The 25300-nt window shown below is 48.2% G+C and overlaps 1 long non-coding RNA gene across 6 annotated transcripts in view; it reads left to right on the plus strand.

Moving 5' to 3' along the window:
• LOC132508606 (uncharacterized) overlaps positions 1-25300 on the plus strand; it is a 161344-nt gene that overhangs the window by 19207 nt on the left and 116837 nt on the right. The window lies entirely within an intron of this gene.

Consider the following 25300-nt stretch of genomic DNA (forward strand, 5'->3'; position numbering starts at 1 on the left):
CACAGCCTAGAGACAGGCCCCCCTTTACCCCAGGGGCAGTAGTGGGAGGTGTAAGTGTCAAATCTTGGGGAGCTTGCCTTTCTGTGGCTGCTTTGGGGACAAAACCTCTTCCTCCTCTGACCCCTCGGGAAGGGGAATCTCTTAAAGCGAGACCCATGACCTGGGACAGCAGATGTGTGAACTGAGACTCCACGCAAACAGGGATATCAGAGCCAGGTGCCCTGTCCTCAGACCGTGGCGGCCTGCTATCTCTGGGTGCTTCCAGGGTCCTCTCTGGGAGTGCGTTTGCTTTCTTTTCCTTCTTAATGTATCTAAACCAGAATCCCTCCGTGGGGACTTTCTTCTCGCACAACTTCCTTAAACTGGGTGTAATAATCCACACGCTGAAAAACTCACCCTTTTCAAGTGGACGGTCTGGTGGCCCTGGCGTAGACTGGCTCCTTCAGTTCTTCCTCTGCAGGCTAGTCTCTGTCGAGCCTGTTTGGGGGCGCGGCTTCTTCCTGTGCGTTTCCCCCGGCAGAGAGGAAGGCAGGCCGCCTTTCGCCGTGGCTGCCCGCGGCCTGTGGTCCCGCGTCGGCTGGGGCTCTGCCCACCGGCTCCCCATGTGCTGAGAGCACAGGCTCGCGACGTCTGAGGCAGGGAGAGAGCTAACGCACGCACACTCTATCGATTTTTCCCATCGTCTCGGTTCCTTTGACTCCCTCTTTTCCCCTAGGGGAGCAGTTAGGAAATAGCCAACAACCCTTGCAGGCAAACTGAGTTTCTGAATTTATTGCATTCCGAAAACAGTGGAAAAGAAATCAAGCATCGGGCCTCAAAAGGATCAGGCAGAAGCAAGTGATGTTCCCGTTTGATGGTGAAGCAGCCCGGCAGTCCATGCCTTTGGGGATAGGACGTACACTGAGAAGGGTGTTCCCTGATGTTAGGAAAATAATAGGCTGGCATGCGCGCGTATCTTCCTCCTTGAGACTAATTAGAAAGTTCAGGAAACCTAGTCAAGGAAGGACTATCTGGTATTTGCCTGGTTCTCTGCACAAAATGGTAATCCAATGGTCAGGAATAACTATGGGTGTACATATTTCCTGAGAATACAATAAACAGAACTCTAAATTTACAAAACATTAAGAAGTAAAGAGTAGTCATTAGCTTTCCAAAACCAATTGGCGTTTTTATCCTGCTGAAATTCTGTTGTAAGGAATGAAGCTAACAATAAATGGGTCAGAGACTACAGAGCTTTCCGTGCTAAAACTTCTGAGATTCACATGTCAATACCTCAGAAAGTAGAGCAAGACAGACCCTCAGAAACTAAAGACTCTCAATCAGGGTTATATGATTACCCAGGATCATGTGCCAAAATGTATCTTAAGTTGATGTTGTTGGAAATTTCCCCCATAAAAGCTAATGAAAATGATAGCTCCTGGAGTTCTAATAAAGTTGAGAGGTTAAGAAAGATCCTAAATTAGCTTTCCTAGTCTTAAGACACTGCTTGTCTACCATGGAACGGTGAAAAACCACCAGCCTCGTGAACCAGGGCATTAGTGTGAACCCACATCCCCTGGGAACTTGTTAAAAATACAGAGGCCCAAAAAACAAAAACAACAACAGCAAAAACAATAACAAAACCCAAAATACAGAGGCCCAGGTCCCAGGCCGCAAGCTCAGTCGGTAAATCTGGCGCCCTCGAGCGTTCGGAAGCACACCAGATCTGAGAAGCCTCATATAGTGGAAACAGTTGGAGTTTGAAATCAAGTAGACAGTTGAGACTCAGAGGCCACCATTCCGTGACCTTGAGCAAGCTGCCGCTCTCTCTGGACCTTAGTTCTCTCAACTATTACGAACTTCCTGGGTTGTTGTGAGGATTAAGTTAACGGCCTGTTTATCTCCGTGTTTGCCACCTAGTGGATGATTAATAAATGTTTCTTCTTACTAGGACTGCCATAGCAAAATACCACAGACCGGGTGACCTAAACAACCGTCATTTATTTTCTTACAGTTCTGGAGGCTGGAAGTCCAAGGTCAAGGTATCAGCAGGGTTGGTTCTCCTGAGGCCTCTCTCCTTGGCTTGCAGACAGCCATCTTCTCGCCGTGACCTCTCGTGGCCTCTTCTCTATGTGAGGGTGCCCGCATCTCTTCCTCTTCTTATAAGGTCATCAGTCCTGTAGTCCTCTTGGATTAGGGCCCCACCCTTAGGCCATCATTTAACCTTAATCAGCTCTGTAAAGCCCTTATCTCCAAATACAGCCACACTGGGGGTTAGAGCTTCAACATGCGCGTTTTGGGGGAGACACGATTCAGTCCCGAACACTTCCCTTCACCCTATCTTTTTACCTGTGCTCTTGCCTTTTTCCTTTCCCATCACCGTCAGCAGTAGTTTATGTTTGAATCATCTGTAACTCAAAAGAATCATTTTACAATACTTATCTGATGAAAGCACTGGTTGAAGATGAGGTGAGGATGGGGTACAGGTATTTTGCCGAAGGCATTGGCTTCATGGGAATCCAGTCCCCAGAACCCTGGTCCAAGAATATAACAGAGACTCTACTCTTAGCTAAAGGGTCTGGTTACTCTCACTAGTTCGGTTTCATTTTTTTTTTTAAAGTGACCTAGATGGAGAAGGCGCAGAATCCCCCATGTCTAAATTCTCAGTCCTCACATTTCCAAATTCTGAAGGGCTTTTTTTTTCTTCTTCTCCTTCTTAAGATAGATCACAGCAGAGAAGAAGAAAAGTCTTTTCAGATTTCATAAGCGAAAGCTTAACTTTGCGATATATCATTTCCTGACAGAGTGGTTATTTAGCGCCTATGTTTAGAGTCGATAATGTTCAGTTTCAGATGTGTGAGGCCTCGTTCTAAGCAAGCTGCCTCGCCCTGCCCTGCTGCTCAAATGTCTCCTTCATGGTTGCACACAAGGCTCCACAGAGGCTGGCAGCCTCCTAATAGAATCTGTGATGTGAATGTCATTCATGCTGATGTTACAAGGCAGCACCTGGCCGCCTCAGATCCTCCCTGATGTAACTGGCAACGCACTGAAATGAGTCAGTCTGTGAGTCACTCAAGAAACTTCAGCGACTGCATTGTTCTCTTATTCATACTCCAGTGAATTAAATCTTCTGCTGGACTATGAATTTTAGCTCTTTCCCAATTAAGTTCCTTGGCTCTACGTTGGTTTTTCTTCCGTGAAACTGAAGCAGCCTTCTAAAAATGTGTGCATTTATTATGTATGTTCCTCTGCCTGATGTAAAATGTGCCACTCTGATTACTCTGAACTGTGATTGAATGGAGAAGCCTGGGAATAGGTATGTATTCATAATGAATTTTTCCTTTGCTACCTCGGGCGGAGATTAAGGCCTCCATTGAGGGGCACTTCTCATGTGATATTGACAGGACCGTCCTGGCCACCGCAGTGGGCTGAGGCAGCCCAGAGATCCTCACTTTCTACCCTTCTCGCTTCTTGTTTGTCCCACGCTTGGGAAAGGCACTGTATGGTTCAGTTCTAAAATGTCCGAGCCCATGGAGATCCTGGCATCTCTGAATTCAGTCCCCTCTCTCTTCCTCAACTTCTGATTAACCAAAGTCAAACTACATAGTTTTCCAGTGTCCTCCACCCTGAGGCAAGGTGGGCTTTCCTGGGCCTGGGCTCAGCCATGTGACTAACGTTGGCCAACTGGATGTTGACAGAGTCGATGCAAGGAGAACCATAGAAAGTGCTCGTGCAATGGGGCCAGCTCTCTGGCGCTTCTGCTGTTGCTGGGAGAGGAACGTGTCTGGTAGCTGCGGGTCCAGGAGGAGGGAAGACACGGCACGTGTGACCAGCTTAGTCTCAGCTAAGCTTTTCCTCTGCAAAGCCTAGAGCGGCGCTCCCAGCTGCTCTGGGCGGACAGTTCATTCAGGACTTTAAAAGTGTTGCTTTGCTGTTACTGTAGTTGCCTCTAGTGCTTTACATCCTTCAAAGTAAGCAGGTGAAGCCACCTGTACTTAGTGTGGGACTGGGCTGTCGCGTCTGTTCTGCACCCGTGGACCATGGAAACCTCTCCCTCGTCGCTCCCCTGCCCCTTAGGGGTACGTGAATGCTGCTTATTACTCAGTGAGATGAATGGTGAGCAAAGGGGAACGTTCTTGGACCACCTGATGTCTTTTTTTTTATATATAAATTTATTTTATTTTTGTCTGCGTTGGGTCTTTGTTGCTATGCGTGGACTCTCGTTGCGGAACACAGGCTCTAGGGGCGTGGGCTTCAGGAGTTGTGCCTCGCGGGCTCTAGAGCCTGTGCTCTGCAACAAGAGAAGCCACTGCAGTGAGAAGCCCGCGCACTGCCATGAAGAGTAGCCCCCGCTCGCAACTAGAGAAAGCCCGCGCGCAACGAAGACCCAATGCAGCCAAAAATAAATAAATGTATTTAAAAAAAAAAAAAAAGAATTCCTCTTAGAAGTCTTCATTCGGTATTAATAATTCAGCTTCTGGTCTGTTTTTGCTTGTATTTGCAAAACATATTTTGTTCATTTCTGTCACATTTCCCAGTCGGTAGGTCTGGTAACGGGCCTTTTGGTCAGTATCTGGTTGGATTTTATTGTTTGCCGCTTGTAACCTCTTGTGTTCCTGGGACTTCGGCTCCTGTGTCGTCGTCAAGCTCTGCCTTGAGGTCTTGTCTGTGCTCTCGCCAGGCCCCCTCACCTGTCCCCCAAGTGCGCTCCCTCCAGCCATGACCACTTCAGATTGCGTCACCTCCACCCGTACGTGGCGCCGTCGCTACCTGCTCATTCCAAACTGCGTCCCCAGAGCCTCTCACATGCCGGCACACGGGAGTTCTCAAGAAGTATTTTTTTAGTGAATGACGATAGGTGTAGGATCAGTTAGGTTCCTCAGTAAGGAGTAGAAAACCCAAATACCAGTGGCCTAAAAGGAGTTTCTCTCTCCCTTGTTTAAAAGTCCTTAGGCCTTTAGGCCTTCAGGCCAGAGCTGGTGAGCCTTTGTTTCCATACAGTCTTCAGGGACACGGGTTCCTCCCAGATCGTCATGCTGCACGTCCAGGGCACGCTCCTTGTCCTCATAGTGCCAGACGGCCCACGTCTTGGGCCACAGGATGGGAGACGGGACAAAGAAGAGCCGGCAGGGTCTCTTAGAGAAGGTTTCTGGAATTGCCAAGCAGACAAGCACTTCTTATGTAGCTTTAGCCTGAAGTTAGTGTCAGGGCCACGCTGCCTACAGAGGAAGCTGGGATGTGTTGTCATAATGTGGATAACTTGGTGCCCAGCTGAAAAATTCTGCCACTGTGGAAGAAGAGGAAAACGCGCTGCGGAACCTTTAGCAATTGCAGAACGCTGATGACCTGAAAAGGCATAGTGTATTCGTGGAAACAAGGGGACTGGTGGAGCGAGCGGGTCGTAGTATGAGCAAGGTAGCGTGGTGGGCCAGCTACAGAGACCAGGAGGGCTAACCTGGGAAGTAATGCCAAGACTTCGTATATTATCCTGTAGTCTGTTTATCAGTGAGGGTCCGGAGAGGAAGCAGGCACTCCTCAAAGGGGTGAAGTGAGTTTAATGAAGGACAATCAAACGGTGGATGACGCAGGGTCGGCAGTAGCAGGAAGCGGCATCCCTGCTAGGAATGCTGAGGCAGGTGGGTAAGTTTGCTGGAACCCAGCAGTTGTAGTGGCAGGAGATGGGTGTCAGACAAGAGCCATGCCTCCGGTAGACAAACGTTGCCACTGCAGCGTGTGGCCTGGGAGCAGAACTGGTGACACGTTTGCAGTGCAAAATGAAAATGGAGACCCCTGTTCAAAAATTATTAAGAATTTCAAGATGGCAACAGCAGAGCATTAAACCAAGCCTGGGGCTTTTCTGAGCATGGGGGCCCATACTGCTGTACAGGTTACACACCCGTGAAGCTGGCCTTCCCTGGCAGAGAGGACGCTGGAGGAAGAGTGCCCTAAACTCTCTCTTCCAGCCCTCTGACTTTTTCCCACGCCTCCCCTTGTCCACACCCAAGTGGAAGTCCAAGCATAGGAGCCTGGTTGAGGCCGTTCACGAAGGTCAGCCCCAGGTGGGAAAGTGGGTAGTGAGTCTGGAAGAACAGGCACAGGATGTCTAGCTCACTGTGGAGAGCTGTCGGAGAGTTTTAAGCAGAGTGACACGTCCAGTTTATTTTTAGGAAGAACGTTTTGACGGCGTCGTGCAAGGATGGATTGGAGAGCCTGGGGGAAGAAAGATCAATTAGGAGGCTATTATGATAGTTCTGTAGTTGCTTTCCTTTTTTAAAAAAATCAAAACTCACAGTAAGAAGTATATATTTATATTGTTATTTTTATATTGTTCATCAGGTAACACACACACACACACACACACACACACACACATAAAATCTGAAGCCCATGAAACAATACTTAACCTTACTAGAAGCAAAGTACTCTGCTTTCACTTAGAAATACTGGTTCCATATTGCAGTCATTTCACAATACGTGTACATCAAACCCTCACAATGCACACCTTAAACTTATACAGTGATGTGTGTCAATTATTCTTGAATAAGACTGGGGAGGAGGGCTTCCCTGGTGGCGCAGTGGTTGAGAGTCCGCCTGCCAATGCAGGGGACACGGGTTCGTGCCCCAGTCCGGGAAGATCGCACATGCCGCGGAGCCGCTGGGCCCGTGAGCCGTGGCCGCTGAGCCTGCGCGTCCGGAGCCTGTGCTCCGCAACGGGAGAGGCCACAGCAGTGAGAGGCCCGCGTACCGCAAAAAAAAAACAAAAACAAAAAAACTGGGGGGGAATGCTCATTCCAAACCATTTTGTTGATTTTATGAGTCACTAATGAGTCACAACTTTCAGTTAAACAACATTAGTCTAAGAGTGTAGTAGGCAGAATAATGCCCCCAAAGACGCCACGTCCTTTGATTTTGATTGAGGACCCTGAGATGGGAGGTTATCCTGCACGCCCCGGGGATGGGGGCCCCGCGTTATCACAGGGGTGTTTATAAGGGGAAAAGGGAGCAAAAAGAGATGTGAGGAAGGAGACAGTGTCCTAGTGGGGAGGCTGGCCATCGCTGGCTTGGAGGACGGAAGAAGGGGGCCACGAGCCAAGGAATGCCTGCCGCCAGAATGTGGAAAATGTGAGGAAACACACTCTCCCCTGGAGGCTGCATGAGGAACGCTGTCCTGTTAACACCTTGATTTTAGCCACTTTTGACCTCCGGAGCTGTGAGGTGATGAATGTGTGTTGCTTTAGCTGTCAGGTTTGTGGTGATTCCTGACAGCAACAGCAAGAAACTAGTACGAGGAGGGAGGTGAAGGGAGTCGGAGTGAAGGCAGTGTGGTTGTGGGGAGGGATGAGAGGTGTGGCGTCCAGCTTCTCTCTCAGGGTGGAGGGCCACTGCCCTGAGACGAATCACAGTTTTCCTTCGTCTCGTGTTATAATCCTGGGAAAGTTAAAATGAATATCAAAGACTTAGAGGAGGATAGAAGTCTGGTTTAAAACTCTTTGTTTTAGCGACATGACCATATGAATTCAGGGCAGATAAATAGTGTGCCGTAAACCTGTGAGCGGATCTGGAAGAAGACGGATGGGGCCACCCAGATGGTTTCTTCATTTAGTCCCGGCTGCCCTAGGAGGTTAACCTGTGACAAAGTGGCTCTATACCTCAGAGGGAAAGGATGGACTAGTCAATAAATGGTCATGGACAGCTGACTGTCAACATGAGAATACAAAGTTGGACTCAAATGTGGAAAGCAAGACGTTAAAACTTTTAGAAGTATAGTAGGATAGCTTTGTAACATCAAGGAACAGCATAAAGTCCAAGCTATACACCCAAAACAAAAGGGGAAACAGATTCATTCGATTATATTAAAATTTAAAAACTTGAATACAACAGAAGTCTCCGTAACAACATGATAAAGCCAACCAGAGCTGGAGGGGACTTGTAAATACAAATATCTGATAAAGCAGCAGAGCCTAGAATATCTTAATAACTCTACACATCAGTGAGAGTCAACCAACCCAGTAGGTAAGCAGGCAATGGATATTAACTGACAGTTCACAGAGGAGGAAACCTGAGTAGCCCATAAATATACAATGACACGTCCTACTTCACTGGTCATTGAAGAAATGAAAATGAGAGGCCTTCCCACTGTCATCAAATTAGCCAAAATTTTTAAATGTGACAGTGTCAAGTGTTGGAGAGGATGTGGAGAAACAGGAACTTTCATACTTTCCTGGGAGGAGTGTAAATGGGTCCAAGCATTTTAGAGAACAATCTGATGGTGTCTGGTGAAGATGAAGATTCCTAGAGATGTTCCCTTGAGAAACCCAAGCATGTGCACAAGGAGACCCACAAACTCCTCTCATTTAAGCATTGTTTAACCTGGAAACGAAATACCCATCATTAGAAGACTGGACAGATAAATAGTGATATATTCCCCCAAAGAAGTAATATATCATAGCTGAAAATGAATTAACTAGAGCCTTGTTGTGTTACCATAGAGAAATCTCAAAACACATAACACTGAGCCAGAAGATCAGGTTGTAGTAAAATACATACAGTAACATCGCATGCAAAACAGTATTGTTTATATGTACAGAAACATCAGTATAAAAATCACAAAAACAGACACGAGAATGGTAAGCACCGAACTTAGAATAGAAGGTCCAGGAAGGAGAGAGGAGAACGGAGTCAGGGAGGGTGGGAACACACAGGAGGCTGTAGCTGTAATGTTTGATTCATACTTTACACTCATTATTTTATACTTTATACTTTTTGTGTGCTTGAAAAGTTTTATTTAAAAAATCAAACCCTTCACCATGGCAAAAAAGCCACCTACAATACTGCCCCCTCTGTGGCTGTCTTTGCCAACCTTTCCAATCTCCCCATCCATCACTCCCATGTGTTGTCCTACTGAGCTCTCGGTAGACCAAAGTTTGTGTTGTTTCCCGAGCGTATTTCTTTTCACAGCTCTGTGCCTTTACTTATGCTGTCCCCTCCCTCTGGACCCCACCTGGAAGACCATTCATCCTTCCAGATTCATTTCATATTTCATCTCTGGTGTTCTCCAAGGTATGCTTCTCAAACCCTGATGTGCAGAGGAGTCGTCCTTAGATCTTGTCAGAGTGCAGGGTCTGATTCTTCTGGTCCACGAGGATCGCACTGAGTACCGGGCCCTCATGACCCCATCCTCTTCCAGCAACATTAGGAGCTCCCCACTCTAGATTCCCATAGCTTCCCCTACATTCCCTTCTGACAGTATTCCTTGCATTGTTCTGCGTCTGCTTTCTTTTTTAAACATAGATATCCATCTTTTTCGTGAAACCCTTAAGGGTAGTAATCTCCTAAGAGTATTTATCCTGCCCTGGACTTCACTGTACTGCCAGCACCTAGCATTCATCGGCTGAATATTTGAAGCATTCCCACGTTGAAAGTATAATTGTCTTTTGCACCTCAGGTGAAGCCTTATTAAATCTTTTCAAGCGTATCTGTTTAAATTGTGTTTTATGTCTCAGGCCAGTAGCAACAGGTATGTAGGGCAGTAAATGCATACTGTGTGCAGATCAGGTCTGAAGAAGTTCCTGATTACAGTGCTCATCGGAGAGGGGAGCTGGGAGCTGGAAACCCTTAAAGATGTTCAGATCCCTTAGGGCAGAGAAAGCTTTGGAGATGCGGGGGATTTAGGTACTTGGTCACAGGGCATGGATTTTGCTCTAATCATTAAGATGGCTTAGGGGAGCTTTGCAGACCTATCCTAAGAAAACAGGCTCTCTGAGAACAGGATGAGTGGAGGGGCAAACCATGGGCTGCCCGCTGATTAATGGCCTGACCACGGCTCGCCCTCTGCGCTGCCCATCCCGTCCGTGGGCAGGGAGCCCGCCTGGGTGCGCCCGCGCGGCAGAAGCAGGCCGCTGAGCGGAGGCGGGTGCAGCCTAGCCAGCTAGCACCTGCCCACCCGATTCCAGTGCTGGCGGTGCCACTTGGTGGCCATGCCACCTCGAGCAACTTCCTTCACCTTTCAGGGCCCAGGGGTGCCGGATTTAACAAATAAAATATTGCCTGGGAGGTACGTAGACTAGAAAAGCATTCCTTGTTTATCTGAAATTCACATGTAATGGGGCATCCGCATTTCATCTGGCAGCCTCCTCTGGGCCTCGCTTTCTTCATTTCTAACATGGGGATGGTAACCTTATGATCCTTATAAGGTGGTGAAGATGAAAGGATTTAATTTACGGAAAGTGCTCAGAACGGAGCCTGGCTCAGTGTACGTACTCACTGCGGCGACTTTATCGTGACTCTCTTGCAAGTTCTAACTGGTCTAACCCTGACTCCGGTTCCTTTTCCCACCTTCCTTCCATGTGACGGCCGGAGATATCACTCTAAAATATTGGGATGGCCAAAATGTTCGTTCGGGTTTTTCCATAACATCTTCTAGAACTCTGAGCATGCATTTTCAATTCTACTGCACATCTCATGGCTTCCAAATCCACGTTCGTCTCTCTGGGGTGACCTTTGTGAAACGAAAATCAGAATGGAGTTGGTGTTGCTAAGAGAGCTCTCTACAGTGGCCGCTGAGGAAGTGAGGCTTACGCACGTCTCAGCCGGGGTGGAATCTGAACTTTTGACCGCTTGTCCTAACGAAGACATCCAGAACATCCACCAGAAACTCAAGATACTTATCAGACCCTTACCCTGCTCATGATAGCCTACCTACTTATCAGACCCCTACCCGGTCCCTTATGACAAATATTCATTTCTTGTGTCGGAGAACAGCCTCGTGGCTTTTGCCTTTATAAACCCCTGACTCTTCGGTTTACCCGAATCTGTGTCTCCCGAATTGCAATTCTTACGACCCCCAAATAAAGCTCTTTGTTGTTCAAGGCCTTGAGGTTGGTTAGTGTCCAACGCCTTCAAGACTTGCACTCCCTCACCTTTCCGGTCCCTGTTTCCACCAGCCCTGCCCTCTGTGCTCCCTGATGCCCGGCCTCTCCCTGACCCCGTTCCTCCCTCTGTGTCCTTCCACGGCTGCCCCCTCGACCTGGAATCCCTGTCTCCCCTCGGCCCCTGATCAGTGGCCTCTTATCCTCTGGAGCTCTGCTGAAGAGTGCCTTCTCTGGAAACTTCTCTAAGCCCCCATCGTGAGCCTCCCCCAGTCGTCATCCACCTACGTATTTGGGTCCTCCTGCCATACTATATTATAGTTATTTCCTTTTCCATGTTATATTTTCTCTAACAGGATAACATCTGTGTGTAAATAAATTTTAATCCACAGCCTAGAGCTTTTAGTTAGTATCTGAAGTATCTTGGTCAGGAACTCACTCATCTAGGGTGGTGATCAAACATGAAAAGTTCACCACCCAGAGGGGCTGCAGCAACTTCCAACATCCTTATTGCCGTCTACGCCAGAGGCCTTGCTCTTTGGCTAAGGGATGTGGAAGCAATTTTTCACTTCTAGAATGGTCAGTATCCAAAGACGTGTACAGGCACTGCTGTCCTGTCACGGGCAGAAGAGAGGGAGCCTGAGGTCTCACTCCCCCTTGGCTGGGGTCTTCCACTTCCTGGAGGCTTCTGCCATCTGATTTGATTGAGCTGACTTATTGTCGGGATACAGTTGCATTTGCCTCTAGTGAAGCTTTCATGCAAGGTGTCCGTTAGAGAGCCTGAAAGAACAGAGTACAGGGACTTCACCAAAATTACGCCAGAGAGACTGGTTGGGGTTCTACCTGCTTGCTGACAGAAGTTGCTTCACGTTTGGGAATATGGCTCTTATTGCAACACACCACCTGGTGGGGGTGGGGTGGGGGTTGGCAGGAGGCACCTGCGTCCTTCCATGCATCCTGGGTCACTGAAGCCACCGTCATCCACCAAAAAGGACCCGACCAACATGAAACCAAGTTGGTTCAGTCTGCAGTACCTTGTCTCTCCAACTAAAGGTGAGCTCGAGAGCAGGGGCCTATATTCATCTCCTTGGAGACTCCGGCCCCTCCCCCTGCAGCTAGCAGCACAGGGGGTGCTTGTACCGAAGGAGCAGGAAAAGGCCAAGACCCTTCATTGCTGAGCCAGCTTTAAAACGTTGAGGACAGACTCAGACATCCAGTCAGCAAATAGGGTTGGGATGAAAACATATAGGAAAACAAAGAATACACAAGAAAGGTACCTTTTTTTTTTTTTTTTTGCGGTACGCGGGCCTCTCACTGTTGTGGCCTCTCCTGTTGCGGGGCACAGGCTCCGGACGCGCAGGCTCAGCGGCCATGGCTCTCGGGCCCAGCCGCTCCGCGGCATGTGGGATCTTCCCGGACCAGGGCACGAACCCGTGTCCCCGGCATCGGCAGGCGGACTCCCAACCACTGCGCCGCCAGGGAAGCCCTTGATGTTCATTTTAATCTTTATTAGAAGGACCAGTTTTGACTCTGTGATGTTTGTGATTCTCTGTGGCTTTAGTTTTGTAGCCTCAACCCTGAAGAAGTTATTCCACTTTTCCAAAAGCCTCACTTTTTCACTTTTAATTTTATTATTATCAAGAAAATGATTCCTCTGTATTTCTAAAAGAAATCCAGTCAGTCAAATATTTATCTTTATTTTAAAAACACATTTCCTTTTTAAATAAACTTTTATATTTTGTAATAATTCTAGTTTTAAAGACAAGTTGCAATACAGAATTCCTATATTTCCTCCATGTGGTTTCCACTAATATTAGCATCTTTCATGATCGTGGTAGCTTTGTCAAAGCTAAGGAATTAACATTGGTCAGTACCGCCGATTAGACTCCAGCCATATTTGGGTTTCATCAGTTTGTCCATTAATGTCCTTCTTCAGTTCCAGGATCCAGCCCAGGATCCCACCTGGCACTTAGTCTTCGCGTCCCCATAGTCTCTCCAGTCTTTGACAGTTTCTCAGTCTCTCCTTGTTTATCACGACCTTGACAGTTCTGAAGAGTGCTGTCCAGATATTTTGTAGAATGTTCCTTAATTTGGGTTTGTCTGATGTTTCCTCATGATTAGACTAAGGTTCTGGGTTTTGAGGAAGAATACCGACTGGCAAAGTGCCTGAGAGGGATTTTTTTAGATTCCTCAATGCCTTTAATGCTAACGGGGTGATGTGTGTGATGAATTCTCAAGAGGGCAAGCTATTTCTTACAGAAAAAGTTTCAAGGAAAAGATATCAAAAGGTACCTTTCTGCTGTTATAAACATTACCACAGTAAATATCTTGGAACGAGACAATGTAGTGAATAATTAAGACTTGTCAAAAATTAATAAACAGAAACCTCAATGAAAAAGAGTCAGGAGCCCAGAGGGGGCGCTCTCACATCCTGTAAGAACAGCAGAACCCAATAGGAAGAAGGAAGACTCCGCTTCTTCCCAGGCCAGGGCTCAGCCAATGAATAGCCGTGGACTCTGTTTACTTTAGCCCTCCCAGCTCCCTCTTCCTCTTGATAAAAGCGTTTTCATTCCCTTGCTGTGCAGGGACTTGCCCCCGTAGCTCACCATGGTTGCAGACCCCAAATTGCCATCCTCTGCTGATCTCAGATAAACCCAGCTTTGCTGGAGAAATAGATCTGGCAGTCTTTTTGTTTCAGGTCAACAGACAGTAGACTTTGAACTCGCTCTGTGTGCAAATTCTGGTTCTGGGCCCCCCGAGTACAACTTTGAGCAAGTTCCTTGGTATCTGTGCTGTTTCTTTCTATAAAAGAAGGAATGCGGTGGTACTTATTTATTATTGTAGTAAAATATACGTAACATAAAAGTTACCATTTTAACCATTTTAAAGTGTATAGTTCAGTGGCACTAAGTACATTCACACTTTTGAGTAATTATCATTACCATCCATCTCCAGAACCTTTTCATCATCCCCAACGGAAATTCTGTATCCGTTAAACAGTTCCCCATCTGTCTTCCGTCCAGGCTGTGGTAACCACTATTCTACATTTTGTCTCTATGGATTCGAGTATTCTAGGTATAATACTTGTCCTTTTGTGTCTGGTTTATTTCACTTAGCATAGTGTCTTCAGAGTTCATCTATGTTGTAGCGTGCATCAGAATCGAATTCCTTTTTAAGGCTAAATAACATTACTTTGTATGTGTACCACATTTTGTTTGTTCAGTCATCCGACAATGCCCTTTTGACTCGTTTCCACCTTTTGGCTGTTGTGGATAATGTTGCTGTAAACATTGGTGTACAAATATCTGTTCCAGTCCCTGCTTTCAGTTCTTTGGGGTTTATAACTAGAAGTGGAGTTGTTGGATCATGTCACAATTTTGTGTTTAATTTTGGGGGAAACTGCTCTACAGTCTTCCACAGTGGTTGGACCATTTTACATTTCCACCAGCAACGTGTGAGAGTTCGAATTTCTCCACATCCTTGCCAATATTTATTCTCTGGGTTTTTTTGGAGGGGGATATGGGGTGGATAATAGCCATTGTAATTACTGTGAAGTGGTATCTTCATTGTGATTTTGATTTGCATGTGTCTAATCGTTAGTGGTGTTGAGCCTCTTTTCATGTGCATATGGGCCATTTGTATGTCCTTGGAGAAATGTCTATTCTAGTCACCTTTTGACCACCAACCACCTCTGTCTTGAGACTCTTGTCTGCCTTTACTTCCAACACCCTGCTTTCCTCAGGTTCTCCCTCCAGCCCTCTGATCAGTCCTCCTTTCTTCTCACGCATTGTGGCAGAGCGTCTTACGGTTAGTCCCCTAGAGGTCCCTGACTCTTCCTGTACTAGTTTAGCTCATGCCACCTTCTCAGAGAATCTCATGGCCGATGTGAGATTTGAGGAACTTATTTCCAATGAAGACATCGGGTATTTAATTAATACATTATAAATAAATAAATAAAGAGGTTCAGTTAAAAAACCAATTAAAAAAGAAAAACTGAATACTAAGAAATACTCAGGTAATCAAAAGAAATCAGGAAGGGCAACAAAGAGAGAGAGAGGTATCAGATGGGACCAACAGAAAAAAATAGGAAGGTATTAGACTTAAACACAAAGATCTCAAAAGTTACACTAAGTTTAAGTGGACTAAATACTTCAATTGAAGGGGACTGTCAGGCTGGATAAAGAAAGCAAGATCAAATTTTATTCTATTTATAAGAGACGTATTTTAAATATAAAGGTATAAATAGGTTAAAATTATGGGAAAATATATAACATATACACCAATCATAAGAAAGCTTGAGTGTCTATATTAATATCTGGATTTCAGACTTGCCTCACCTGCTCCCACAATCACATATTCCTTGCAATAAATCTCTTAATGTATCTCCTACTAATTCTGTTTCTCTGATTCAACCTTGAATGATAGACACTGATACCAAAACTAGTTAACAACAGGCAGTGCACCCGGCGGACCCACAGATCTGCTCTTGCTTCAGTGGTGTTTGGATGGAACAGACCCAGGGATGCCCCTTCTTCCAGCCTCCGACCACCTTCCAACCTCTCTTCTGAGAGAAATTAAAGAAGATCCAAATAAGTAGGTTGTCCACAGGTTGGAAGGCGATATTGTTATGATGTCATTTCTCCCCATATTGTTCTATAGATTCAATGCAAAATCCCATTCACATCCAAGAAGGCTTTTATTGTAGAAATTTACAAGCTGATTCTAAAATTTATAAATAAAGGGGACTTCCCTGGAGGTCCATTGGTTGGGACTTTGCCTTCCAGTGCAGGGGGTGTGGGTTTGATCCCTGGTCCGGGAGCTAAGATCCCACATGCTTCATGGCCAAAAAACCAAGGCATAGAACAGAGGCAATACTGTAACACATTCTATAAAGACTTTAAAAATGGTCCACATCAAAAAAAAAAAATCTTAAAAAAAATAAAATTTATAGAGAACAGGGAACTTAGAATAGCCGAACAATTTTGAATGAGATTCAAAAGTTACTATAAATTAACTATAAACCGTCAAGTAGTAACAATTCTGAACAAAATGTCAAGTGTTACTATAAAGGTGCATTCATCAAGAAAGTATGGTATTGGCGTAAGGATATACCTAGACATCAGTGGGATTAATAGACCCTCAATGGTATATGGTTAGCTTGTATTCAGTATAGCTGCCAAAGCAATTCCATGGGGTAAAGTCTCTTCCATACATGGTGCTAGAACAGCTGGATGTCCATATAGAAAAAAATAAATCTTGACCTTACTTCACACCATACCCCAAACTAATTATGAAACCTGAATGTAAAAGCCAAAACTATAAAGGTTTCAGAAGTATGCATAGGAGAGTATCTTTGCAAGCTTAGGATAGGCAGAATTTACTCAGATGAGACACAGAGAACACTAACCAATGTTTTCTTTTATGAAGCATTGACTTCATAAAATTCAAATGTCCTGCCCATCAAAAGCCACTGTGAGAAAATTAATGGGTAGGCCATAGATTGGGGAAAAAATTGTGATAGATAGGTAGATAGGGATATCTACAAATAGATCATAGATATGATAGATAGGTAATAGATAGGTAGGTAGATAGATAGATAATAGATAGGTAGATAGATAGATGATAGATAGAGACATCTGTAGGTAGATACACAGATAGATACCTGACAAAGGATTTGTATTTAGAACATATCAAGAACTTGTGCAACTGAATAATAAAAAGATTTACAACCCAGTAATTGAATAAATGATCCCGATTAAGATATTGAGTTCAGAGTTCACTTTATATATAGTCTCTGGAGGCAAAGAAATGAAAGTTGAATTATACTATGAGAAAATCCACTCCCTCATCAATAAGGCTCTCCAGGCTTTCAAAATAACCACATAAATTCAAGATACAGTATCACAATTCCAGTCACCTTTGGTGCATTCTGTACAGAGGGTCTACACAGACCTTTGGAAAGATTAGCCGATAACCCTCGCGGTTTCCTTAAAGCACAGGTGAGGGAGTGAACAGTTCAGCTTAATCCCATAAAGAGAGGAAACTGCGGAAGATCTGCTCCTGAGCGGCAGCAACCTTGACTCCAGGCAGACACACAGATGCGCGCTGTTGCCAAGGCGGGACCAGCTCTGCCAGAGCTCGCCTTTCCCACCCTTTCTGATTGACTCACCCGCCCACCCCCTCAGCACTTAATCATGCCCCCCTCTATGTGGAAGTCAGGGCTTGTAGCTTGACTGTGGGCTCTCCTTCGAGGAGCCTCTGGTGACTCATTTCCTGCTCCAGCACAGGCTGGGAGCCCAGGGTCTCCACGCCTGCCGTCTCCTGCGCTCCCCTCCACCTTGCCCACGGCTGCCCTTGACGTTGCTATAGAGTAACAGTAGTAACGTCTCTCTGCGAAACCCCGGTGTGGACTTCCGGGCCCCAAAGCTTCACCTTCGTGCCGCCCCCGGAGCCGTCGCGTGTGCTGGTGCCTCACCCGCAATGCCGTTCCCATCCTTCAGCGACCCAAACAGCAGCGCCGTTGGTAGCCACCATGTCCATGAGGTCCCCCCCGCATCCTCTCTCCTCCCAGCGCGTCATCCTCTGCGCTCGGGAACTTTACAGTGTGTACCACTCAACAGCTTTGTCCTCCTCGGAGAAGACAGACAAGAAACTTGTAAACACATAAATAAGACAATTCAAAGTACAGAGAGGCGTTGTGAAGACAATAAAACAGGCTGCTTGACTTGCAAATGAAGCATGGTGGCATAACCTCTGAGGAGGTGACTTCTGAGGACAGACCTGAGGGATGAAAGGGAGCCAGCCTTGCACAGATCCCGGGGAGAATGCATCTGCCGGCAGGCACAGCAAGCTCAAAGGCCCTGGGGCATCCTTGGGGCATTTGAGGGAAAGAAAGAAAAGCAGCGTGACCGGGGTGGGGGGAGGGTGAGTGGGGGTCAGTTGCGGGTAGCTGGACCAGGTCCGTCCAGGCGGGGCTGGGGGAGGTGAGGAGAGGCAGGTTGCAACCTAACTGTGGAACAAGGACAGGAGTGAAGGGTGGTGTGCTGGGCCGTCTCTTGAGGTCACCGGGACCCTACTTGTGAGAGGCATTTGGTCTTTTCTTCCACAGCCTCAGGAGTGGGGAGCTTTATCTGCCAGGCCTTCTGCCGGAAGTTCCACAGGCCACCCTGTTGGAAAGAAATTAGTTCCCATTCAGAGGACGCAGAGAGGGAGCTGCGGATTGAGAAGGCGGTAGACAGAAATCCTTCCTGATAGCCAGGACGGCGGTTAGGAGACAAGGCAGAGAATTTTCTAATAGCTTCCTTCCTCTTGGCTTCTTAGAACTAGAAAACCAACCTTGCATTTTACCTAAATCAGACCGTCAGGAGAAACTCTCAGTGTCTCTGGGTGATTGAAAAGAAAGAAAAAAAAAATCTCTAATGGCAAATAGGTGAGAAAGTGGAAGAATTCCTGGGTTGGAAGTGAGTGGTTCACAATTCAGTTTCCAGTCCATTAGCACTGAGCTTTGAGAGGCCAGATAAAGGGGTGTGATCGGTGAATTTCCTCTCTCTTTATAATCGTAACCAGAACAACAAGCATGTTTTGAACACACCCTGGGAGCCAGGCACACATAACATTAAGTAACTTACCTGGAAAATTTACAGTCTTCATTTTTCAGGTGAAGGTCGGGAGGTTGAGGAATGTGCCCATGATCGTGTACCTGGGCAGCAGAACAGCTAGGACCCAAACCCTGATTCTCGACTCTGGGGTCTTAACCCCTGCCTCTGGGTGGCTGTGCACTTTCAGCATCTGCTCCTGGCCTGCCGGGCGCTGGCAGAGCTGCTCCCTGGGCCCGGCAGCTGCCCCGAGGCCGGTCCTGTTGAGGCAGAAGCCGCCACCCCTTGGGGAGCTGGCTGCCACCATCAGGGCTGAAGGCCAAAGCAGAAGGGAGACCCAGGATTGGCAGAGTCAGGACGATCCCTGTTTATGCTCCCCTTAGGGGAAAAGGTGAGGAAATTGTGGTTTTTATGAAAGCGTTCACCCTGGCCTCTCGTTGACTGCACATCTGAGCGCACCCAGCCCTCTCCAGGAGCTCCTTCCTAGGGGGTGGCTGAGATGTGAGCCGTGGAGGAGAAATTCCTCACACTGTTTGTTAAAGTAGGTTCCATCTCTTAGGTGGTGTGACCCTCAAGGCTGAGCATGTAGTCCGAGCAGAGGCCCTAGACACGTGCTTTTCTAGATCCAAAGATGGAACCGAACTGGTCAGCAAAATCGGTTTAAAGTAAGAGCCAGATGTGACAGGGAGGGGCGCCCTTGGCGAAGGCAGTTTGCCCCCAGACAGTCCGATGGGTTGGCGCTCCTCCAGGTGTGCCCCCTCCAGATGCTGGCATCCCATGGCAGGCCCGGGACCCTGATGTGCCTCTGTGTGGTGGGTGGAACTGAGGCCCCCAAAACGTACGCCCAAGTCCCAACTCCCAGAACCTGTGACTGTAGACTTAACCTGGGAAAAATGCCTTTGCAGATGTATTTAAGCTTAAGATCTAGAGATGAAATCACTTTGGATTTAGAGTGGGTCCGAAGTCCCATGACAGGTGTCCTTATAAGAGCAGAGGGAGGTCTGGGACACGGACACACGGGGGAGAAAAGGCGCGAGAAGATGAAGCAGAGGCTGGAGTGGTCAGCCCAAGGCAGGGCAGCTGGGAGAGGAAGGCAGGGGTCCTCCTCTGGGGCCTCCAGCGGCTGCAGGGTCTGGCCAGCACCTTGAGTTTGGACTTTCGGCCTCCAGAATCATGGTGGAGAGGGGAATCTCTGTCGTTCTAAGCTGCCAGTTTGTGGTCATTAGTAAAGCATCCCTAGAAACTGACAGAAGGTTCTACTGCCCCTCATCATGAGGCCTGACTCACTAGCTACACTGCACCCGCTCCATCCCCAGGGCAAGGGGTTCCCTATTTCCAGGGAGAAATGCAACCGAGAAGGGGAGGCCCCCTCTGTCCAGTGTGCTGTCCCTTGTAGCAGAGCCCTGGGCAGGAGACGGATGCTGGCCGTGGTCCAGCTTCAGAAAGGCCCCCGCTCGGCACTGGGGTGGACCCCTCCTCCCCGCCGCACTCTGGGCAGCTTCTGGGGGGTCCGGCCAGGCCCCTCGACCCTGCTGGGGGGTGCGGAGAGGTGGGGCGCAGGTCGGTGTGTCTCTTCTTCCCTCTCTTCTGGAGCTCTAGGCTCCGGAGTCCCCCGGGGGTTCTCCCGGCCCTTCTCGGAACGGGCCCTGATGGGGCCGCTGCGTCCACGTCGCACAGGCCCGTTTTCCTCGTTGACCCGCCTTGAGTGTCGAGTGATTCCAGTTTCTTTGGTCACATGTTTACCAGCAAGTCCCACAGAGGGCTAATCCCATCTTTTCCGTGTGGAGTTTTCTAGTTTCGCTCTAAGCACAGTTTCCAGGTTCTCAAGGGGTGGGAGGCGTCTCATGGTTGGGGCTCCGTGGGGACACCCACCAGGGGACAAGCTGGTCGTCTGTGAGCTGAGTAGCCACAGCGAGATGCCAGAGGGATGGGCAGGTTCGTCCTTACTGCTCTTTTTCTCCTGTGTCTGTGTGTCTGTGTGCGTGCGTGCGTGTGTGTGAGACTGAATGTGTGTGCGCGTGTGTACACGTGTGTGTGAGACTGAACGTGTGTGTGTGAGGGACTGTGTGTGTGTGTGTGTGTGTGTGTGTGTGTGTGGAGGTAGGAGCCAGTCACTCGCCACCACAGTTTCTTCTCACTAAATGAAGGGAGGCTTTGAAGTTCTTACTCTTTTTCCTGTCGGCGCTAAACCCCTGAGATTCTGTGGAGCTCGTCCCAGGAGAATTTAAAACCAGAAACAGCGAGCCCGCGAGTGCTTTCAGCAGCTCCAGCTTACAGAGCGCTCCAAACGCACAAGAGAAAAAAGAACGCTTTCAGGTCCTCTTCCTCTTCCACTGGCGTCTGCAGCAGCCAGCGCCTTCGGCACAATCTCCTGCTCCCTGGGAGGCACCACTCTTGTGGTTTGGTTTCACATCTGTCCTTGAGCCGCCCTCCAGCGGGTGAGGCTGCCGCCTGCAGCGCGGGCCTGAGGCCGGTGCGGGCTTCGCCCTCGGCCCGGGAGGCGAGTTCCCAGGCGGCCCCCTCGCGGCTCAGTGCCCCCTTTCCTTGACCACGGTAAAGAAGGACAGTAAAGCCAAGGACTTGCGTTGCAGAAAGAAATAGACCCAGGGGCGTGCAAGAGCAGGGAACGCCGTGATGAGGGCTCCGCAGCACATCTGCGCAGCTCCGTTTCATTCACTCCTGGATCCCCAGTGGTCCCACCATCCCAGACTCTCAAGGATGTCGGAGGAATTGGGATCGCTCACGTGAAGATGTTGTGGCCTCACATGCCAGCCCTCACGGGAGGGCTTTGCGCCACTTTCCCTGCCATTCCTCCTTTGCTTTGTCTGTCCTGTGTATGTGGATGTGGTTCGGGGAGTGGGGAGGGCGGGTGAGTAGGGATTGATCGCCCAGAAACGGTCCTTCTTATGACGCTGGGCCCCCCTTGGTCTTGTCAAGCTCCATCCAGTGGAAAGACCAGCCCAGGTACAGACCCCACCCAGTGGTTCATGGGGGTTGATGTGTAACTCTGGTACACAAGGCACACAAGGTTTTACGGAAACACCCGGACGAACTTTTTGGCCAGCCCACTACACTCAGATACAGTCTAAGAATAGTACGGTCCAGCTGCGGTCTCGTCCTCCTAGGCGCCTTCATTCATTCATTCCACTTGAGAAACAGTGACTGTGCGCCTTCCGTGTGCCGGCCCTCGTTCAGGATGCGGGGGGGCGCGCAGGTGAACAAACCCGCCGTGGATCCTGCTCTGGGCCCAGGCGGTTGGCTTCCTTTCCTAATGCTGAGGAAGTGCCCAGGCAGGAGAACGCGTCTGTCCCCTCCCCGCCCCAAGTGTGTGGATACTGGGGTTCAGTGCCTGCCCCAGCTCCCACGTTTGAGCGCCCCATCTCCACCTTTGGTCTGCAGGGAGCCAGCGCTCCACCACCCCTGCGCCCAGCAGGCTTCTGGCCCCGGGCGTGGCCTTGCTCTTTCAGGCGTACAGCACCCTCTGTTGGTGACCCACATGTGATACCCAGGCCTTCAGCTGGGACACCGTGCAGCCCTGGTAGGCTTTTCTGCTCATCTGAGCCCGCTGTGTGCTGTTCACCCATCCAGCCATCTGTCCATCCGTCCAAACAGCCACTGCTGAGTGCCAGACCCTGTCCGAGGGGGTGAGGATAGAAAAACGTAAAGATAAATTTTCTGTCTTCATCACAAGGTAAATTTTCAGTCTTCTCACAAGTTTCAAGTTCAGCTCCGTTCCCCCGAATGAGGATCCCAGTGCTGGTGGCTGGATGGGGCCTGGGGTGCATTCCAGGTCCCCTTATCTCTTTCAGAGGATGTGGCCTGAGGGTTCTCTCGTCAAGTGGACCCTTCGTGGTTGTCCTGTGCGTCCTACAGTTTCCCAACCTAACTGGGCAGATCTGTCCCCACTCTGACTCTGTGCTACATGTAGAATAATGGGCTTAATTCCCCCGGGGGGACAAACTCCTATCCCCCAAAACTACCTCCCCCACCCCCGCCGCCCTGGAACTCCTCCCTTCCCCTCCCTAATGGGAGCCCACTGGCCATGGGCGTGAGCAAAGACGGGCAGGTCCCAATCAGGATCTCCTGCCACCTTCCCTGCAGCCACCCACTGCCGCTGGGCTCTGTGCACCTGCTCATCCCCACCTTCAGGTTGCTGGTCCGCCACCAATCCCTCCATCTTCTAAAGGCAAATGCACACACCTTGACTCTCAGCGGTGACCGTGGGGAAACTCACACTCCCTTTCTTGCACCAGCAAGTCTCAGAAAAACGCAGGCGTTGTGGCATGGGGCCCCCCAGAGGCCAGCAAGGGTTACCACATGCCCTCAAAGTGAAGACAGCCTCTCCTCAGAGGGACCAGCCTTTCAAGTACAGAGTATTTCTCGCCGGCAGAAACACAGGGCCCAAGATTTTTTCTGTCTTTCTCTTCCGGTATTTCTGCGGTTTAACTCTTTTTAAAAAATATTTTATTATGGTTGATTTACAATGTTGTGTTAGTTTCAGGTGTACAGCAAAGTGGATCAGTTATACATATACATATATCCACTCTTCTTTAGATTCTTTTCCCATGTAGGTTATTACAGAATATTGAGTAGAGTTCCCCGTGCTATACAGTAGGTCCTTGTTGATTATCTATTTTATATATAGTAGTGTGTATATGTTATCTATTTTATATATAGTAGTGTGTATATGTTAACCCCAATCTCCTAATGTATTCCTCCCTCCACCCCGGTTTAACTCTTTTTAAGCTTTTGTTTCAGTATAGCAGCTTGAATTCATATATTATACAATATATTATACATATAATTATACATATATTATACAATATATTCCTGTGTATGAATATATACAATTCATATGTTTATATATTACATGAATTGTATAATATATGAATTATACATACATTATACAATTCATATGTTCATACATTATACAATATATAATATATGAATTCATATGTGATATAATTCACCCATTTAAAGTGTATGATTCAGTAGTTTTAGTATATTCAGAGTCTTGTAACCATCACCACAATCAACTTTAGAACCTTTTCCTCCCCCCAAAAAGAAGCCTGTCGCCCCCATTAGCTGTCACCCCCCTCTTCCCCCCAGCATGCCGAGCCCCTGGCAACCGCACACCTCCTTTCTCTCTCTGTGATTTGCCTGTTAGGGATAACTCGTGTGATTGGAATCACATAATATGTGGCCTTTTGTGTCTGCCTGGCTTCTGTCACAAAACAAGCTCTTTCTCCTTATTTCATCTGCAATTTAATTAGACTGATAATATAGCCCATCAACCCAAACGGGACACTTGTAGAGTGAGAGCGGTGCCCTTGCTAATTACCCTGTGACATCAGGCACACACATGGGCCACCCCTAGTCAACGCGGCAGAGGCGTGAGCATCCTGCCTTCAACTGGAAATGGTTGCACCTCACATCCACTGTGAAGCCACCTGCCTCCCCTTCCCTAAATCAAAATTCCGAAATCACCCTCAGCAACCTCGGGTCTCACCAGGAACTGAAGTTAATTTACTTGTAGAGTTGCTAATGCTCTGTTCACAGCGGAAGCGTGCTCGTGATTTATGGGAGAAATGAGACTCATTTCCCCCAGAGATGAAAACTGGCAGTTGTATTTTTCATTTTGGAAGCATGAAATTTGACTGCACAGGGTGCAAACTGCAAAGGAAAGCGGGCGCAGAAAACACAGCTTTGTCACGACAAACATGAAAGGGATGGCACGAATGGTGGGCCTTCAGAACGAGCCTCTCGGAGGCCTAATCGGGTGGGTCACACGTCGCAGCTCTGAAAAGGGCAGCATAACTATTCATTGTTGGGCTGTTAAAGGCACCTGGCTTGGTGTCATCTCTCGCCGCGCCTGTCCCTCCCAGGTTCTTTTATGTACTCTCAGGAAATGGTTTCGGTGTTCGTAAACCAATGAAAAATTTATTATTTTTACATTATAAGTATCTGCTGGGTGGAGATAGAAGTGATGCCTTTAGGACAACAGCTGCTCACGGTCGCTGCTGACTCATGAGCACGCGGTACGGTTCAGAAGTAGATGTGTTTAACTATCGATGCCTGCCCCTCACCCCGCCTTGCTGCAGTAAGGCGTTATGAAATAAGGAGATCTCTACCACCAGACACCTGCATCACTGTCATCAAACGAGCATTGATGGTCCCCCCACATGCAAGATGCTCTGCACCATGCTGACGGGGCTGCAAACAAAATATACTCGGGCTGCCCTGGAACGCTACACACACAGACACAATTATATATAGTAACCAAGAAGTCACCTTCTCCAAACCTCTGGCTCCCATCATGCCCCTGCCTCAGCCTCGAGCCTGAATTCTCTAAGGAACCGAGTGATGGTTCTGTGATTTGTGTTCTGAATTCACTACCCAGGTCGATTGAGGGCCACCTGTCAGTGTGGCCAGGGATCACCCCCTGTGGAAGCTGGTTTTGATTCCCGCTCTTCAGATGCAGGGAACGTCCTTGGAGCCAGGCGTTGCGTCTAAACGCTTCCAAGCCAAGGAGGACCCTCATACCAGTCCGGTTCTGGGCCCCAGATGTCCACGTGCTCCTCTGGTGTCCCAAGCAGCTTTTGTTTGTGTGTGTTTTGTGTCTGAGCTCATCCATCTGGCTCCCCTTCTGCCACCTTTTCTTCTGTTTACACCCACAATCTCAATTTGTCTTCCAGCTCTTTCCAAACCAATTAGGCTGTGGACAGATTTAGTCCATTTCTAGGCCAGATGCTCAAATACATCCTTTTCTGCATTAAAAATAATCGAAGTAGGCTCCCAGCCAGCCGCAGGATTTACAGACCCTGGAAATTCTAGGAGAAATCCGCAGAAATCTTTCTG

This window comes from Lagenorhynchus albirostris, chromosome 18 (genome assembly GCF_949774975.1).
Source record: "Lagenorhynchus albirostris chromosome 18, mLagAlb1.1, whole genome shotgun sequence".
NCBI classification, from domain to species: Eukaryota; Metazoa; Chordata; class Mammalia; order Artiodactyla; family Delphinidae; genus Lagenorhynchus; species Lagenorhynchus albirostris.